Source organism: Pezoporus occidentalis, unplaced genomic scaffold (genome assembly GCF_034315485.1).
Source record: "Pezoporus occidentalis ecotype Australia unplaced genomic scaffold, CSIRO_AGI_Poc_V1 ctg30, whole genome shotgun sequence".
Lineage (NCBI taxonomy): Eukaryota > Metazoa > Chordata > Aves > Psittaciformes > Psittacidae > Pezoporus > Pezoporus occidentalis.
The window spans coordinates 5,032,067-5,049,504 of record NW_026914941.1 but is presented as its reverse complement, the minus strand read 5'-3'; the positions used below and the strand labels follow the sequence as shown (position 1 = coordinate 5,049,504).

Below are 17,438 nucleotides of genomic sequence, written 5' to 3'. Positions count from 1 at the left end.
CTGCCTGAAGTGCATTTTCAGGATTCAGAAAGACAGAACTTTTTGGTCTCAATTTATCTGTTACACAGGCAATTTATTAACCAAGCGTTATGCTACTCCTGTTGCACAAAAAGCCAGGTTGTTAGGCCCTTGTTCTCCCAGTACTGGCATACTGAACAGCACTGAAAAAAGTGACTAAGTATCCAAAGGTATGTGTATGGCACTAACTTTCAGGCAGCAATGTTCTCACTTGTATTTAGTCACTTTGGTCAGTGATCTACATGAACTGACACCAGTATTCTGGAGTATTTGTCAATGTGGCCACTTTCCTATTTCCTACTGCTGCTAGATCAGGGAACAACTGAGAATCTTAAGTCATGAACAGGTTCAGGCTTTCAGCCATATTAAAAGAGGCTTAAAAAACTTACGAGTGTTTTAAGACTATTCTGGTTTCATAAAATCTTAAAGGCAACATTAAATATTTTGTAATGCTTGTAATGAGAGCAGTCCTTACTTGAAAGGCTATTGAAGGTAATCAACTTGAGAAATTTTAACTTCCTTGCAAGAGAGAGATTGTTCTTCCATGCTCATCTGTACCCTCTGAAAACCAAGATTCATTGTTTTAAGAGAAGAATACCGGATTTTTTTTTCCTAAAGTGAAACCTGAAGGGTAAATAAGAGACTGCAGCTTTCAGTCACTAGGTGTTTGTGTGCATGGTCTATGCCATACCTGGCTTAGCTCATTTATCAGCTATTCTTACCAGCCATTAAAGCTTCTGGTAAAATTCTCACAACAGCAAAAACAACCACCTTAACTGTACCAGAAAAGATGTTTCCCCCCCCCCCCCCCCTTCCTAGCAGCACAACTTCTGCGTCTCCAAGGAAGATTATCCACAAAATGGAATGAAAGCATTTTACACCAAAGACCACATGTCTAAAATAAACTCAGGGTAGTAGAAAGAAGTATGTGCTTTGCAGACAGTGAGAGTGAAGAGAAAATAACTCCCCCACAAGCCTCTAATTCACAAACTACTAATTCTGTGGTCAGTGCAATTTAGACTATCACTTCCAGAACTCTTGACATAATAATCGCCTTGTTTTAATTGCAAGTCAGCTGATAAACCCAACTGACCAGTCAGAAGCACACGGAAGAAACTTCTACCTGTGGCCAAAGTAGAAGGTAATCGTCAGAAGCCTTTCATGAATGATCCATCAGCCCCCTATTTGTCCACCTATGAATGCTTTTTCAGAGACATGGCTGGTCTGTGAGCATCCAGTTTGTAGTTTTATGAACTGGGAAGAGTACTGGAAAATCATCAGCTATCAATAGGAAGTTTTCCTAATGACAGGGACAGAAGAAAGAATATTCTTTCAGCAGGCGTTATTAGTTCAAACTAGTTCTGCAGGAAGTTTCATGCGGCAAAGATCTAGAAGAATGCTAATGTGCAATCATTGAACAGAATAGAAGCCAAAACTTGATATAAAGCATGTAATGAATAAAGCTATACAATCAGCTTCTATACACCCACAACGTATCTAAATTTATAAACAGTACAGGCCATTGGATAAAATTTAAATGCATTTCCCATCGTTGAAGCGTACTACCCAATCTGCTCTAACACAGGACCATATTGGGATTGAGTAGACCATTCTGTTTGTTAGAAATGTGACCAGAATGTGCTGGTATTTATATCTCACAAAAGCTGTTCAGTAAACACAGCACAAAGACCTCTGATTTCACAAAATGCATAAACATGTGCGAAGAATTTCAGTCTAGGATTTCGGACATATGAAAGCTCTCTCTGTCAAATGAGCTTAACTACCATTCCCTCATCCCAGTGAACTAAACATCTTGGAGAAACTGTCACAGGTAAGAATTTCTGAGTTCTAAGGATAAACCCTGAATTTGCCTATAATATAAACTTTAAGGGAAAATGCAATATAGCTTCTTAGAGTTAAGAGTTTGAGGTGTTCTTCCCCAACTAATCAGAGTCTTGAGAGACAAAGTTTTAAGGATGCAAGACTTGTCTCTGTTCCAGTTACATTTCTGTGAGGACTTACATATGATGGTGTATTTTTTATGGATATGACAGCTGAAGCCTGTAAGAATGACCGTTATAATTTAACTCATATTGTAAAGATGCATTGTCAGTCTAAAAAAGAAAAGTGAAGGAACTACAAAGCATCATGATTATCTTTGTTGCATATAATTGCAAAACCTGCTTCTCAAAGCCGCACAAACTGAACAGGCAATAAACCAATACACCAACAGAATAGAAGCATGTCAGGGTCATAACTTCTGCCTCGACAAGCAAAGAAATCCAAGTTAGCCTCTGTGAGGCTGAAAAGGAATGAGGCATACTTTATTTCTTTCCTTGTTTCATCAACAGTAGGAGGAGAAAGGACCATGAGAGGTCATTCCATACAGAGCTATGCCTAAGTGCTTCTTAATGTTTTTTTGGTCCCTTTCTAGCAGCAGCAAAACCTTTGCAGACAATATATTCCAAAGCTTAACTGTTGTCATCAGATTATTTTCCTCATATTTAGCTGGAATTTCCCTTGCTGACACTTGAAATTGTTATTTCTAGAACTGTTTGTGGTGAACAGACAGAAAAACTCAACTTCATTTCACAGGTTAAAGAATGTAAGATAACAAAGTTAATATATAAGAAATATCCACTTTAATAAAACTAAACCAAATCAGAACAGACTCTCTCTAGTAATATCTGAAAGAGTACCAAAAGCAGAAACCAACTACCTTGGTAGACGAACCAAACACATTTAAAATTAGTCAGGGGTTGCAAAACTGCTCAGAAGAATCCCGAAATCCCTACACTTAGCCTGGAAGCTGTTTGGCTTTGCCCAAGAAGCTACACACTGCCTCAGGCCAGACAGGATGTTTGAGAACTGATTGCACTGGGATAGATTCCGTGGTTCCATGTGATGTTACCTTTCTGCTGGGAGTGACCTACAAGGGACTGTTAAACCAGGAACTATCATACTTTGCTACAAAAACACAGCAAGAGCCCCAACTGCAGCATTAGAGTGCTTTATTCCAACTTGCTGTCTTCAAAATGGGAAAAAGGATGGCATTTCATTTCAGATTTGAGATTCAAAACCTTTATATGCAAAATAAAGGTCAGCATGATGCCACAATTACTTTCACAAGAATTTAGAACTTTTTTGCAGGATGCAGAGTTCATTGCCTCCAAAAATTGTATGTGCTAACAGAGTCTTACACAGTAACTCAAACCTAGAGCATCACTGTAATTATGATAGTCCTTACTTCTTTCACTGAGATCAGTTTTGTATTCATAGAAGTTACATGGTTCTGGGACTCTTAAAATACAATCAAAATGTGAAAACAAATCTTGCATTTGAAGGAGCTTTGTCACTATTAATTGGGCCAATGACTGGGCAAAATACAATGCAAAGGAAAAATAACTGACCTGACGAAAATTACCTGAAAGATATTTATGTAGAAAATTCACAAACTGAAGTAATACCACATCTAAGTGATCTGGCTGATTTTAGTAAAATATTCGTATATAACTTAGTTTCATGATTCTGATGTTTATAGTTTGATAACACTAGAACAATAGAATGGACCATGCTACGTAACTTTCATTGTAGACTAGAGCAGAATTGTAAGTATACCAGAATTACCTTACCCCAAAGCACTGGGGAAGATAAGTGACGAGGCAATTTTACTGTGACTCAAACAGTTTTGATTTGTAACCTTTCTGGTGTTTTGAATGGACGGCAATACCCATTGATCTTGTGCAAGCATTTTACAGAGGAAATTATGGGTATAAATCAGGAAGAAGGAGCTTTGTAGGGTGGAGTTAAGCTTCAAAGACAGTGAAATAAAGAATAGTCATCACTACATCTAACAGCTGTCCTTCTATTGTAATTAAATAGGACATTAATTTCCAAGTGTTATGACATTTAATCATCTATACAAAAATAATAATAGTAATAAGAATGATAAGCATCAAAGTTATTCTGAGAGCAAGCCAAGATCACATGCCCAGTGTTTCTAAAAGCTGTTATAGACGAGCTCTTCTAGTCTGTAAGTACTGTCCAAAATATTTTCTCTGAATATATCCTGAGATATATTTCTTTCTTTAAAGAGAAATGTCTTTCTTTAAAGAAACTGTACAAAGAAACCGATAGTTTCTATTCATTACACGAAACAATGACCATACTTTGCCATTGCATTGCAGCTGTGTATCCTCATAAAGATGTGAAATAATTTTCTTTCTTTTTAGTCAGTACACATTCATGGAAAACTGTTGGTTTGTACCATATTACAGGTGGCAGACTAAGGGAAAGGGTGTTAAGTGATTCATCACAAAGCATAATGTTTTAGCTGCAGACCCAGAATAAGAATCTTAGCTTCTATTGTCTGATTTTTACACCATTTTCCTTTCTTACATGAGGAACTGGATTAGATATATATGTTCCTTTCTTTCTTCAGTAATTCATATAGGATTAGATATATATGTTCCTTCTTCTTCAGTTCCTTTCTTATTTTAGCACTACTTCTTCAGTAGTGCTAAAATAAACTGTCCTTCAATAAATGGGTGTTTTAAATCCTATTCCCCAGACTTTTGGGGTAAAACACTAAACCAATAAAAAGATGTCAGAAATGTAAGTTAATGCATTTGATCAGTTTTGACATAATTCATGTACTAGAAAGCAAAAAAAAAAAAAAAAGTGCAGGTTTTGAAAGAACTTGGAGTGGAAAAGAAAGGATAAGTTGATGGACCTCAGCAGCTCCTGCTGCAGGCTTTGTATCTGCTTTTCAGTGGCTTTCTGGGCAGTCAGCACTGACACCATGCTGGAACCAATGTGTGGCTCATAGAAAAGGGTCAGCACAGTCCACATGAGAGCCACACTTAAACCCTGCCCACATGCTGTGGCTATACTGTTTGTTATGAGTTAAGATGACAGGATGATGTATTTTTAACTTGTGCATTTTCAATCCCTTGCAGCATATGTAATAGGCAGTTATTTAAAGCATATTTCTTTTGTTTTGAGGTTTTGTGTGTTTGGTTTTTAGTGAGCCACCTCCTAACAAGGGCAAAAACCACCAGCGATATCCTTATTACTGGTTAGTAAATCCTTCTTAGACCATTATGAAAAGTTCTTGGAAAAGGAAAGTACCCGTTATGTTCCAACCGTATTTCATAGAGATTTAAGTAGTAGAGAAGAACTGTTAGAAGAAACCATTATGTGTATTTTATGTTTGAATGTAGAGCTATAATATAAGCTAATGTCTGAACTCCAGGAGCCACCTTGCCATAGGAAAAACTCACTTGGAATAACAAACAAGGAGTGTAGTCACAAAGAGCTGCTAGTATCTCCCAGCTTGGTCCATGTAATCAACCAAAAATGCTTCTACATATTCTGCATACATGTCCATCACTCCCTTTTATATACTTGAAACATCAACTAGCTCAGCAGCTGGCAATTAGACAAGAAATAATGACTAGGAGGAAAGAGATGCTTTCTCAAAAAAAAATAAAAAGGCCTTTTTCAATTATTTTAGAGAACAGGCACTCAGTTAACCTCCCTTTCACATATTCTTGCTAAATTGTGCCAGTAACAAATTTTCTAGTGAACGTGTGTTATCTTCAAGACTACTAATTTGGCAAAACAATTACTTCCAACTGCTGCCTAACAATCTGTAATTAATTAATTTTTCTTGTATTCTTATATGCACGACAGCCCAACGACAGACTTACCAGCATGAGCATTTTTACTGATGTTATGCACTGTTTCCCACACTTTGCAGTGGGGTTATATTTGTTATTTAGAACAACCCCAGGTTGTTCCTGGAACTGTGCCTATAGAAACTACTGCTGTAATGTGTTTATATGATATATAATTATAGGCATGCTGTAACCTGTCCATTGCCACTGCAGAACAAGTTGCATTATCAGAAACGTAAACCAGTCCCTGGATTAACTTCAGTCTGCTCTATTCCCTTTCTTCAGGAGCTAATGTCAAAGAAATTAAATGAACACAGATTACATTCTTAAGGTTTAGTAGAAAAGATGGCAATTATTTAATATTCCAAGCCAGTAATATGACATTCAAAACTACTGAATACTCCCTAATGCAACATGAATTCCAAGCCACTACATCCAAAGATTAGGCCCCTTAATTAATGCCAGGCATCTGCATTTGAAAATACTTGCCAAGAAACCACAAACAAGATGTAGAAAGATGGTACTCACCTACCAGTGGAGTGAGTCATGGTATTCAAGCAGTTGAGCCTATGCACACAAATATGAGTAGTAAAATCCAGTTATAATCCTAGCAAACAACAGATTATTATAGGCTTTAAGTATTTTTAAATCACTGTAATACTTATAAATACATTTTATTCCCTATATTAAATGTCTTTCTTACATGATGTCTGAGACAGATTTATAAAACCTTGCTTTAATAATACCTAATTAACTAATGTTATTGTATAACCTGTTGCTATATATACACACCATAACACCACACTTAAAAAGTAGTTCTGATTGTATTTTTGTGTGTGCATCCACATTCACAGATGAGTCAAGCCATAATATGAAGTGTAGGAGCCACTGCATTCAAAGGGGAGTGACGAGCAGGGTAGATCTGGTGTTGCAGTTTGCCATTTTATTTTTGTCTTACAAATTTGGATTTGGATCAGATCCAAACCGAAGAGATTAATTTTGCAATTATGAAAGGGATGTGGTCAAATACACAAGAACAGCTGGTCTCACTACAGTGAGAGAAACCTTGCATTAGCAATCTTACAGAATTTGGTAGAAAAATTGCACCATCTGCCTTACCAATTCACTGAGTGCATTCCTGCAGATGTGAGGCAAACAACTTCTGCTCTCTTGTATCTGGAAATTTCTGGTTTGTTACTCTAGTAATATTTTGTGTGTGCGAATTAAATACGATTTTTTGATTTAGACTTGCCCCACACTTATAATCAAGTGCAAGAAATAATTATACAGTATTTTAATATGGAGTTCCCATTGTGTTTTCTGGGACATAGAATATTATTACATCTTGACATTATTAAAGAGTATACAGTAAGTCAGTGCAAGCTGGTATCTTGTACTGACTGATAAAGTGGAAAAAGGAGAAAGTAAAGAAATACACTGAAAAAGTACCTTACTGGGGTAACACTATCATAAGGGAATTACAAGACATGTTTGACATTTATTGTTGCACAGCAAAATTCCAGAAGAATTGCACAATAGTACCTCAATATTTTGCTTGTATAGCTCCAGCTCTTCCTCCCAGATTGAATGCAAGTTGTTATATAATACACAAAGCCAAAAGATGTTTTTTAGTCAGGAAAATAACTCCATCTTATAAATAATTTTTAAGAATTACAGTTTCATACAACTGCATGGTTTTCTTTTTGCATTTTAATATTAATGCAATTTGAACCAATATAGGAAGTACAATGCATATAATTCCAGTAGAGAATGTTACTTAATTACATACATATCAAATTATCTCCTAATGACATTCATTTCTGTTTACAAACATGGATATTACTGTGTATTTAATACATTTAGGTTTATTCTAAACATTAGTAACACCTCAATATGTAAGGTATTATAAGCCATTTCTACCAAACACCCTCTCCCCCCATTTGAGTATGGCAGTTGGTAAAGCATGATAGATCCATCATTATAATGGTAATACAGTGAAGATTCTTAGCTGATAGGAAAACGTGTGTATATGGGATCATCCTTTTTTCTCTCAAGTTCTGTCATGAATTTTAGGTTACTCAAGGTAAAACATCTGTATCGTCTGCCTGTACTTCATTACAAAGAGCAGAATTCCATTTCAGCAAGTCCTAATAGTAAACTATTGCTTCTCACGTAACATGCTTTAGGCAAAGCTGATCCCAGCTCATCACAGTGGCTGAACTGGGTGACTTTTGATGTCCCCTCTTCTGTGATGTGTAAATATGTAAATATAAATGTATGTATGCTTAAATATGAATTTATAAAAGAGATTAGGCAAATTATTTTCTGGAATATTCCTTTCTCCTCATTACAATCTTCTGCAGCATGATCTTCTCACAGTTGTTTTCTGAGTGTTTTCCTGTCTGAGGGGGCACATTCTGAACTGAGTTGCATGACAGTAAATACTGAGCAACTGCCCTGAAGTGAATGGAATTACTCCCAACCAAAAAATGTAAGTGAAAAATTTGCCTGTTCTCCACTGTGGGGGGCAACTGAATTTTACCAATCAAGTGAAGACTCTTTCAAGCTGTATTTTATGCCATGAATACAAATGTCATGCTCTCCTGGTACATCCAGACTATTTAACAGTAAAACACGTTTGTTATATGTACTACAGGAACAAAGAAATACAAAAGCCCACCTCCAACGTTCTTACACACAAGTATCTCAGCACTGCTGAAGCTATCCTGACTGTAACCCTGCCCTTTGAACAGTTCTGCTGACATGCTCTGAGGGTTCACACAAACAGGGTTAGCAAGTGTTGGCCCTTTGTGTAAAGACATATTTAGATAGAAGGTCATTCAAGATAATGCTGCTTATGAAGACGACTGTTCATTTGAGTCAACCAATTGTATAATTATGTGTTACCCTTAAAGTGGAATTTTGGATGTTATTTTCTTTGATATCTTTGTGACTCATACTTCAGTTGAGCAAAGCAAGCTACAGTTTGCTAATGCAAGTGTGTACAAATTTGAAACTGGTTAGGTCGGGTGTGTCTGCTACAGAAACACACATTTTCCTTCAGTTTTCAATAAATGTTACTGGTGCAAAATTAATCTGGCTACATCTCAGTTGAATTTAAATATTTTATAGTTTGAATACCATTCCTTAAAAGTTAATTCAACTGGGTAAATGCTGGGGTTCAGAACAAGAAAACTGCCTTAATTATGAAAACACCAGTAACTAAGTCAGAAGTCGTCTATCTTGATCAGGTCACATACGTTATATAACCAGTTGGCATCACTTCACATCTTTCGTACATGCAGGCCTGCTTCCCTCACATATCCTGAGGAAAGCAGGGGGCAACTGGTTTTCATTTGAGAGAATGAAGAAATTATCCTTTTTGTTCTCCTTCAGGCACATAGTTTGGAAAGCTTGGAGCTAATTTGCTCCCTCTTTATCATTTTGTAAAGATGAAGTGGAGCACAGCCCACAGTTCATTTCTACTGCTACGTGGAACACTGCCAATATTATTATAGGGATTCACAATCCATTTTTATGTAGACATTATAGTATAGAAAAACTCACCAGATACAGTGAAGAGCAGGGGCATGTAGGCACTTATGGCTCTGCTTGCCCATTCCGTGGTTATGGGTTTGGCTCAGGTGCTGGAAGAATAGACAGGGCCCTCCCAATCTGAGAGTGGGCATCTCTGGAGCACAGGTAACCTGTATAATGCAAAAGAGTCTGTAAACTGTTTTGGCTATGCTAACAAAGTCACCAGCAATCCCCAGAAGGGAAAAGGCAGTTTGATCCAAATCTATTAGATCCAACTAGTTGTATTCTATCTGAAAACCTAACCTTTAAAAATTTGCTGTTCTCCCTTCTAAGCTAGCACAGCTGTGGAATTACCAGTTGTCATGGTTTAAACCCAGTCAGCAGTAACTGAAAACATTGGTGTTATCAGCGCTGTTCCCAGGCCGAAGGTCAAAAACACAGCGTTACACCAGCTACTAAGGAGACAAAATGACTGCTACTGCTGAACCCAGGACACCAGTTCAGAGCTCGAATGTAATCATCACAGTATAAAAAACAAATGCAAGACTTCCTGAGGAATCTTAACCAACAGACTGAAACTTTTGAAAAAAACAAAAACAAAAAAAAAATAAACAAAAATGTACTATGTATTTAAATGTAGGTAACTGTCCCCAGTGCATTTACTGGTACTATTCAAAGTCCTGATTTATCAGTCATGCACTTGCAATGTATGACTGATAAATCATGTATGAGAAAAATAAAGCTAACAAATCAGATTCCAGCTTACTAATTCACTGCTTTGCAATAAAGTTTATTATTTCCAGATTTACAAATATGTGGAAAATTGTATCATTTGCTTTCTCAAAATAAATATGTGTTTTCATCTACCAATCCAAATGTTTCCAAAGAACTGAGTGATTAATATCGTATCTAAAACTGTGATTGTTTTAATAAACATAAAGCAAGATATTGGACTAAGTATGACTCGAACTGTGAGTGATTTGTAGTGATAAAAATACACAGATGCCATCTGTACCAACAGAAGAACACTTATCACAGATTTGTCTTACAGTAACACTTCCCTTTCATTTATCCTGAAATGAGCACTATTTCATTTAAAATGATACTGACAGTAAAATACAGCCACTTTTAAAAAGAGTAACCTAACAGTAGGAGAAACACACTAAAACCTATGAATTAAAATACTCATTTGACTTGCTCAAGGCCTACATCATGTATCACTGAATGATTACCAAATATTAAGCTAAAGTTTGCCAGACTAGCTTTGCTAGCTTAGTAGCTACTTCCATACTCAGAGGTTTTTGTTGGGTGTAACACCCCTTACCCCTCCCAAAGAAAACCAAAACAGAAAAATACCTCAACCAAAATGGCAAAAGCTCTAAGTTCAGAACCCAGCCTAAGTCATTAGTCTGACTTCATCAGCTTGTCTATGGTAACGTTTGCCAGCATCTTTGCCAGTTCGGCATTAAGCAAGAAGGCCATGGGGAATTCACCAGGGAAACTAGGCAGGTAGTGAGAACACAGTGATAAATATCAGTCAACTTCAAATACTAACAGCAAGATCAAAAGAAAAGTAGAATTTAAATAAAATCTGCACACAGAGAACTTCATTAGAAGCAGTTGCAGAAACAAAGATGTGATACCCAAAGCATTAATTTATAACCATGCATGAGATAGAGAGTTTTGAGAATGGTGAGGATTACCATCACACATATAAACGTCATAAACCAATGCCAAGTGCAATATGCAGGATAGGTTCCAGCTTGGTCCCGCTGTTGAGGATGCACAGCCACAGCTATGCTATCTTTGCCTTCAATTCTCAGTTCTGTGCTGACTCTAGCCTTCAGTGATGTAGTGAGGAAGGTAGATTACATACCCCCAACAGCCTTGTGAAAATATTTTTACTAGCAGTGGCCTTACAGTACCCCTATTCTGCTTTGGGCTCTCAAACACAGCAAGAACGTAAATTAAAGAGCAAAGTAAATCTGTACTTATTTCTGATTTTTATTCTGCAACTGTGCTTCTGTCCCCACTGCTGTCAGTGCTCCAGCCCTTCAAATTTCCTTTGTATCAAAAAGCTGACAGATTTAGCTCCTGAAAACTTCAAGCTAGTTTTCTTGTTGAAATCTAGGAAAACAGAACAGCTGTCATTCAAACATACATTGCAAATGGCAAGCCTGTTCACTTTCAAATGTTATTCCACAAAAATCAACACTTAAATGACATGTCCTGCTGACATGTCATAATAACCACTTTCCAATGTGACAGACATGTGGAATAAACTTGTGGCAGAGCCTGAGGTTCCAGAGTTCCTACACATGCGATGTTTGGGATACTTGTAATATCTCTTTCTTTACTGTTTTAAACTGGGCAGCTTTTTTGGTCCAGTGCTTGTTGTTAGTCAGGTTATGAATTTACACTTTCTTGGAGTGAGACTTGAGTATAATTCCACCTCAAGCAATTAACTGCGTGCAGGCACAGCCAACAGTAATGGATAAATAGCAACTGTTGTGGCCACAAGGTGAATCACTGAAACTGCTTCTTTCATGCAGACTTTGTGATTCTAGTGTCCAAAAAGGGCCCTACTAGTAAGCTACACTCAAATCCAAGATCTTTTTCCTCTTTAACCAAATTGTGAGATTAAAAAGCCTTCACCTACCAGCTGGGCAGTAAGCATTGGGTCATGAGCCCATTCGTTCACCATTTGACATTACTGTGAAGGTCTTCATTAAGTCTTCTGAAATGAACTGCACTGAATGCAACACAAAATCCAGTTTATCAAGGACTAGGGAAAGACATAGTTAAGACTCTGTTCTTGAGTTTTTAATCTAAGAAACCAAACAACTTTTAGATTCCAAAGAAATATCACCAAAATGAAAAAGTTTACTGTACTACATACAAGACGAAACAGGAGTTTGGTTTCCCTCATTTAAGCTTTACTACTTATTCTAGGGGTGGATTTTTAATTCAAACTTGGATGCTGCTGTGTTCCTTATCAGATTTGTCACGTTAGTCAAATGCCACTTACATACCAGGAAGACACGCAGAAGTAGCTGATCTGAAATTATTTTCCCTAATGACACTTTCTTTCTGGGTGCAAATAAAAACTGTGTATGAACGTGTATGCGTACAATACAATTACATTACTTGTATCACCTAAATATGATAAGTACAATCCTAAATTAAATAACTGGACATGAAAATTCTGTGACAATACAGTCCTGGTCCTTAATAATCCTTGTTCACCTGTCAGTTAGCAAGCAAGCATTATAGGCCTTGCTCTGCTGAATTTTAGAAGTCAAAACAATGCAATGTTCTTTCTAAAGTAGTAAGCATCCACTCCTAGCACAGCTGACCATTGATTTTTTTTACTTCTGTTAATGGAAAAAAAACCCCAGCAAGCAGTAGCTGCTTTTCTATAAAAGGTATCTATAGATACTTTCTATCAATTAAGTATGAGTTGCATAAATCTTTATGCTATCCATGCTACAAACAGCTTTCATCTAAACTTTTTTCTCCCGTGAGAAGTAGTGCTTCAGAAACCTGTACTTACTTCTCCCCAGCCCCATCTTGAGAACAGTACAACACTAATGAGTTTAAAATGTGACCCAAGACTGGAAGAAAATGCTAATTTTACATTTTTTGCTATAAATTTAGTGAGACGAATAGCATCTGTGTACTAACAGTTTTCATACTTTCATACCCCTAAATTAACAAGGGAACATGTCCTAAATGTCTTTGCGTAAAAACATCCACACAGGAAGGAACATAAATGAAAATAAATGTCACACTGTAATTTGTATATAAAGCAACTCATAGCTTGCAGAATAAAGAAGGCTAACAAACAGTTTGTTTCTATCTTCTGAAAAAGAACAAGAAAGGTAGTAATTTGTTAACCTATACAAGTCCATTGTACTCATTATGGGTATGTAATTCCATGCTATTATCAAAAGTTATACTTCTCAGATATACTGCTGGGGCTCAAATTTTGTACTCATTTTACTCAACTTTTACTGCTTGCTTTCTTCACAGCTTCTACAGACTTTGCTTTTTACCTACAAATGGATGCTCTTAATACTTCTGCTTAAAATCTGACAATTTTCATTTAGTTGAAAGAAAAATGCCTAATCAAAGCCATCAAACATAAGCAATTGCGACATATGGCTCCCCACCTGGGAAAGTGTCTGACCAACATCGAAGCAGTTTGAGAGACAGAGACAAACAGCTCCACCAAATGCCCTTTCACCATGGCACAGGTGCACTGGGATGAAAGCCAAAAGACCATGCTTCAAAGGCCCCATTACTGAGCAATACCATCGAAGGCAGGAGGTATTGTTCCCCCATTTTACAAATGAGGTTACTGAAAGGACAAGGATCCTTTTGGAAATGGCTGGCAAGGAATTCACATGTCCATTAAGGCAAAACCTATTTTTATCCACTAACTGACATCCAGAAAAGAAACTCATCTGAAGTTACCTTTCTGGTTACACAAGGTGTGCAGACACTTACACTTTTATCACCACCACGATGTAAATATTTCACTTATAACAAACTATTACAGTTTTTCTGAGACCATTTTGCTCAGGATGGCTAGACTCCATCCTTGTGTTTTTTGTTGGGATACACCTCTTTCAACAACACAATGCTGTTATCTTCAAGTATCAGTGAAAGTAAACCTGTTGTTAGGAAATACAGCAAGGAGATGGGAGAGAGAGCAGCATGAATCTGAGTATGGAGTGGCTGGCAACAGAGTGTATCAAACTGAGGGTCCTTGTTTTTGGGAAATGGTGCACAGCAGAGGATAGTAAATGGGCACAAAGGCAGAGTAGGCAGGGACAGGACAGGTAAGAGAGGATGAGACCACAGTCTCTGCAATAAGGAGTGTCCAAAAGAGAAAACTTATGTGCAGATTAATGCAGGGAGACTGTAGGAGAAAACAGAGTGTGGGCAAGATGGAGGAAAAAGGATGCACAAGACTGCTGGGAGAATGAACGGAAAAGGAAACAGAAAAGGACAGTAATAAAGAGGGAAAAGAATTGCAGCTCAGTAAATCCAGAGATGTACAACAAGTATACAGAAACTGACCCTAAGAAGCCAGAAGGAGGCCAAAATTTGGAATTATGTTTAAAAAATGAATCTGAACTTTGAAAGTAAGTTTATAATTTAAAAGTAAATTTATAAATTTATATAATAATCACAACAATCACGTTATTTTCCCCAAGAGACTCAAAATCTAGAAAACAGTTTCTAGCCAAAATCAGTTTCATTAAAATGTATGTTTCATTATGTTTCATTAAAATGTATACCAGTCAACCTTGGTATGACTTTTTTGAACTTACGGAACCAGAATTACCTCCCTTCAAAAATGTATTAAAAAGCCTTCCAAGTGTCTGAATAAACACACTCAGATTCAGTCCCAGAGCATATGGCAGGTATTTTGGACACTTTCGACAGTCTTTCAGCTTCTGTTTTCAGACACAGAATGTTTAGGGCACAATGAAATAGTTGTATTCACATATCATTCAAATCACATGGTAAAGCTGATTTTCATTACAAACTTCAGAACAGCTGCTAGAAACAAAGTTAGAGAACACCTCCCTCTACTGTTCCTTTCCTGTAAAGAAAAATAATGCTGCTTAAATAGTAATAGAGCAAAAGCTGAAAGCAGAAATACATTCAGGATAAGGAAAAAAAGGCACATATTTTTCATGTGACACCTTTCTCTTTTTTAAAAGAAAAGTGCTAAGTATACTAACCTCCAGCTCAGCAAAAAGGAGAGGGATTGTAAATGACATTCAAAGTGAAGAATATGATGAGAGAAAGCAGTGAAAGGAAGAAAGCAAGAAGGCATAGTGAAGGGGTTGCCATCACCTGTCTTTGGACAGAACTGATTTAGCAACACAGCCACCACAACATAACCTGGGCATGAGACTCTCAGGTGAAACAGTCAATGTTCAGCTTGTGTTAGTACCTCAGCTATTTTCTTAAGTACTAAAAGAAGCTCACTTATTTCTATTCTGGCCGTGTCTCTGTTTAGGCTCTGGATCTTAAGGGGCCAGGCAGCCACCTGTATCCAAGCCCCTGAAAACTATATACCATGCTCCAAGAATTAAACTCCAGAATTAGCACAATAAATCAAACGAGGGCATTAGAGAACTGCCATGTTGCATCTGAGTATCTTGTCTTTATGAGGTCTAGTAGCAAATCCTTAGGGAAAGAGTGTAAGTACCAGGTTAGACAATGTAGTCTTTCCTCAGGCAGTCTTCCCTAGCATCTGATAACCAGGAGTTTGGGACAGTAAGTTCATGCAATAAGAGACAAAACTAAAACATTAATCATTAAATTGTACCATAGGTGTTTGTTAATGTTTTCTGCAATTATGATTATGCACCTTGTATTTTTCACATGTGAAATTACATTTTGTGTTATAATTCAAATATAGAAAAAAGTATTTCATAAATACCACAAGTGAGGGTCTGCTCCCCCCAAACAGCTATAATACTCTAACAAAACCTCCAGTACCTACTTGCAACAACACCATTCTTCCATATCAGTGTGAGTTTTCTCTTTTTAAGACATTACGGTTAGGCTTTACATGTTTAGAAGTTACAGTATTTTGAAGTCACAGTCCTCAAAGTAAAATCTTGCACATGAACTAAAGCACGTGCACGCTTCCTGTTTAGGCCCGCATGTGCTATCGTATTGCCTCTCAGAAAACATTTCATGCTACATATGCAGGGTTCTTTCTTTCGTCAATAAGATTTTTACTCTATGTGCCTAGAGGCAACTCACCCTTTCGTTAGCTGCAGTATATTCAGTCACCTGGCTATTCTGCTAACCAGTGGATTACAAAAGAACAAATTTTGGTCAAATGGAATGTAGGATTAAAAGGTTCCCAGTTCTACCAGTGCAAGCAGGCTGGCTTTTGCTGTGCTAAGCATTCCCAAAACAACTTTTAAAATGAAGCAAAAAGAAATAGGATTTACTGTGTTCCCTCAGGGGTAGGAGATGACTCATTTTAAGAAACACAGTCAGCAGTGATAGAGGCAGCTAACGTCATAATTTTCTGTTCCAAATAAGCAAAACTTCACCTCTGGATAACTGGAAGGATTCCTGCTTTACATGTATTTTCACAAGTGAATGAGAACAGAACTTCAGCAACTGGACTTTAACTAAATGTTGTAAGCAGTGGCATTACAGGATGATGGTAATTTCTAATCAAGATGTGGTCCATGAGAAGTTAAAAGCTGAACTATAATACTCATCTGCTAATTTTTAGTTCTTTGATTTGTAAGTAAAGGAAGCAAATGGACTCTAAGGTATAGAAGTCCTTTTATTCCCTGTTATTTTAGCTGTAATCTGTGAGGTACACACAGAGCACAGTGAGGAGCTACTGCAGGCTGATTTCAGTGCTGGGATGGGAGGGTTCCAGGGATGAGGATGCTGTTCAGTGGGAGCAGCACAGCCAGCCCAATGGGCTGTGTGTCTGTGGGTACAGAGGGGAAAAGAAATGGACAACTCAATGGCTTCATTTTTCTGCTTTGACAGCATGTCTATGTAACGCTCCTTGCTGTTTTGTAATGCAGAATCCCTGGTTCATGTATTTTTAACATTGAAGACAATTCTCTTTAAAGAATAAAAATAAAATTTTGCCCTCAGTTATCTTTTCATACACTTTGAATCTCATGATTTACTATTTTAAAAGTTAGAGAGTGGTTTCTCCATATTCTATTTCGTCCAACTACTTTTTACTATGTTATCCATAAAACACTTGATTTCAAGAACTACATCAAGGATTTCTGTTTGTTACTACACTTTTTCATAGAGATGCAGAGCATACACTTGTACAAAGAACTTGCTACCTGTGGCTCATAATGCAACAGAGAGGTGGCTTTTTTATATTATGTAACCTAGTGGTTTTTTTGTTGATTTCCTGTCACAACCCCATTTATACTTTAGTCCCTTCAGTTAACAGACTGTGGAACTAATTTCATCATCAGATGTTTATAGCTATTTCTGCAAGAGGTAGGTAAATGCACTGAATGTTTTTCAATTCTCTACGAATATCAAAGGGAAATTTTAATTTAATCTTTGCCCAGCCTATCAGTGAGTTATCTAAACCAGTGCAAATTAATTTGAAACACTGCTACAGAAAACAAAATAAACCGCCCTATCTACCATGGGCAGACAAATAACATCTAAGCC

General features: G+C 37.1%; 1 long non-coding RNA gene across 1 annotated transcript in view; it reads right to left on the bottom strand.

The window, feature by feature from the left end:
• Positions 1-220: 220 nt before the first annotated feature.
• Positions 221-17,438, bottom strand: part of LOC134168112 (uncharacterized) — a 31,598-nt gene continuing 14,380 nt past the window's right edge. Inside the window, exons 3-6 of the long non-coding RNA XR_009966424.1 lie at positions 9,264-9,403; positions 6,225-6,263; positions 494-579; positions 221-393 (exon numbers count right to left, since the gene is read on the bottom strand). This is a non-coding gene — a long non-coding RNA (uncharacterized LOC134168112). The remainder of the gene's footprint in view (positions 394-493; positions 580-6,224; positions 6,264-9,263; positions 9,404-17,438) is intronic.